We start from the raw sequence: 3092 nt of genomic DNA, 5'->3' as shown, positions 1-3092 counted from the left end.
AAAGTACCCACGCCTCGTATGGCTTACCCTAACTTCATGTGCACTGCCCAAATCCAGCCCACACGGGACCACAAATCTGCATCACGGAGAACCCCCAGGCACCAAATCTACATCCCCACACCCCCTGGGGCCCTCCAATCCCTAAACACCACCCATACCCCATGGGCACCTCCAAAGCAAGAAGCAGGATTCCAGACACCACCCATAGGGGCCCCCACTGTCAGGTACATGGAGACCAAAGATCTGCACCCTTCCCAAATCCCCAAACCCACCCTCTTGCCTCCCCTCCACCTCCCTCGCATACCTACATGCTAAGTCCAGCCCCAGAGCATCTTGGAGATCCCAGTGGTGGGACTCCACTGTCCCTCTGTGTCCCCAGGTGCCCCCCGCTGACACTGAGGGTCTGACCTACGTCGAGCTGCAAGTTGCGACCCCCAGCACCCAGCCCCACAGTTCCCCCAGTTCCCTCCAGCCCTCTGTGACCTACGCCGAGGTGGCCACTGCGAGACCCCGCTGATGCCTCTGGTATGTGTGCACAGACATGTGTATGTTGTGTGCACACATGAACTTCCAGCACATGCAGTGCAGGTGTGAGATGTGTTCTCACCATCCCCTGTGCACTACATGCGTATACCACTGCATTGTTCACACGAATTACATGTTTGTGCGTAGTCACATGTGCAGAATAGATGTACACACATGTGTACTAACACACGTAACACTGTGTCTCCGTGTGTGTGTGTGACATCACACGTGTACACTGATACGTGAACACAACACTGTGCACATGTGTCCTTAGCGTGTGCTCCCAGTGCCAGCATTACACATCTCTCTACAGAACACGCGTGTCCATAGCGTGTACCCACTGTGTCACACCTGTCCCTGCAGCACACGTGTGCTCCCCATGGAACATCTCCAGGTCGTCAATCCAAATGAGCATCCAACCCACAATGCTATTTGGGGATAGGATTCCCATTTTTGGTGGGTTTTGTCCCACTTTCCTGGACCAGAATTCTGATTCTGAAGGGTTTTATCCTGCTTTTTGGGAGAGGATTCCTAATTCTGGAAGGTTTTACCCTTCCTCTACCTTTGGATGCTTTCTTTCCATCTTTTCAGGACTATTCCCAATTCTGGAGGGTTTTTCCTGAACTTTGGGGGAAGGTTTACCATTTCCAAAGGTTTCAGTGAAATTTCTGGAAGAATTATTGTTTGTGGCTGTATTTATCCAGAACTTGTAGGGAAAATTCTCATTTCTGGAAGATTTTCTCCTGCTTTTGAGGAGGATTCCTGCTTCTAGATGGTATTATCCTGTTCTTCTGGTGGGAGATTCCCATTCGGGAATATTTGATTGTGCCTTTTGGGGCAGGATCCCCATTTCTGCCAAGGTCTTGTCCTACTTTTTGGAGAGGATTTCTTCTTCTGGAGAATTTTATTGTGATGGGGAGGAGCGCTCCTGCTTCTGGAGGGTTTAGTTCTCATCTTGAAGGATGAGATTTTTGTGGCTGTTTGGAACGGGGCAGAGGGGCTGTGGGGATTGGCAGAAAATGGGGAAAAAGAGGAAGTTTGTGGGTGAGAGGGCTGTGTGTGGGAGCAGCAGTAAGGGGAAGGGCAGGAGAGCTGACTTCCCTCTTTTTGTAATGAAAAGGGAAATGCTGGAGAGGTCTGAGGGTCTGCATGAAAGATTTGAGGCTGGATGGAGGATTTTGGGACTGGATGGAGCTTTCTGGGGCTGGACGGAATCTTTTGAGGCCAAAAGGATTTCTGAGTGCTGCATGAAGAATTTGGGAGCTGGATGGAGATCTTGAGGCAGGATAGAAATTTTGGAGTGGATGGAAGTTTTTAGTGTAGATGGAGTTTTGGGGTGGCTAAACACTGATGATTTGGGGTTGACGGGGGCTTTCTGGGGCCTGAGAGATTGTAGAGATTGGATCTGGATGTGGAGATTAGAGTTGGATGGAGATCTGGGAATGGGATGAAGGATTTGGGGACTGAGAGGAGGTCCTGAAGCTCAATTAGATCCCAGATACTGGATCCCAGTCCACACCAGTATCCTACCACAAGCCCTGTGGTATCCCAAATTCTCTGGGACTCCCAAACTCTTTCTAAGCAAACGCAAACCCCACTGCTACTGTGGGCCTCCAAATCTGTCCTAATCCATCCAGAACTCCTATACCACTGGGGTGGTGCAGAACCATGAATGAGCACAACCTCATGTGTGCAAACTACAAGCTTGCACAAGAACATGTGTGCAAAAGAACATGTATGTTGTGTGCATACATGCAATTCAAGCAAGCAAAGTGCATGTGTGTTCTGTGTGTTCACCATCACATGTGCACTACATGCACATACCACTACAAGGCTGTACGTTACCAGCACATCTGATACACAGCAATGCATGTGTGTACACACAGAAGATGAGCAGACGTGTTCTACACACTTCACTCTGTCCTTCAGTGTGTGTGTGCATGACACCATGCGAGTACATAGATACCTGAATGCAGTATCAGGTATATATTGCATTCCTGATGCAATATATATTTGCATCATATATAGCGCACACATGCACCTTTAGCATGTGCTTCTCATGCTGGAACTATGTGTGCTTTCACTGCACACATGTGTACATGCCATGTGCCTCGTGTCTGCACCAAATATCTGTGTCACGGTACATGTGTGTGCATCCTAGCATGTGCCCCACGTCTGTGCAAGTGTCACTGTGTCCCCAAAGGTTCCTGCTGCTGTTCCCAGTGGGGATGGCAGAGGAAAGCACAGCTGAGACAGAGTGTGGTACCCAAAGCGCATGGTGACACCTGGCTGGATGTGTTGTGGACCGCATGTGACATCCCATGTGGGACACCTCATTGGAGCCACAGGTCCTGTCTGTGGCATCCCATGGAGGACACCATGCAAGGCCACGTGCTGGCAGTGCTTTCGGGACTGTGTGTGACAGCTGACAGCTGACAGCCTGTGTGGGGCACCGCAACAGCGTCTCCACAGTGCCTCCATCTCTTGGGTAAAAATGCCACATCTGTTGGTGACATCATGTCATCCTGTCCAAAAGCAGAACTGGGAGGGGCTTTCTGGTCACTCCC

Source organism: Numida meleagris, unplaced genomic scaffold (assembly GCF_002078875.1).
Source record: "Numida meleagris isolate 19003 breed g44 Domestic line unplaced genomic scaffold, NumMel1.0 unplaced_Scaffold403, whole genome shotgun sequence".
NCBI lineage: Eukaryota > Metazoa > Chordata > Aves > Galliformes > Numididae > Numida > Numida meleagris.
The sequence above is the reverse complement of the archived record's forward strand: the minus strand, read 5'-3'. Positions refer to the sequence as shown.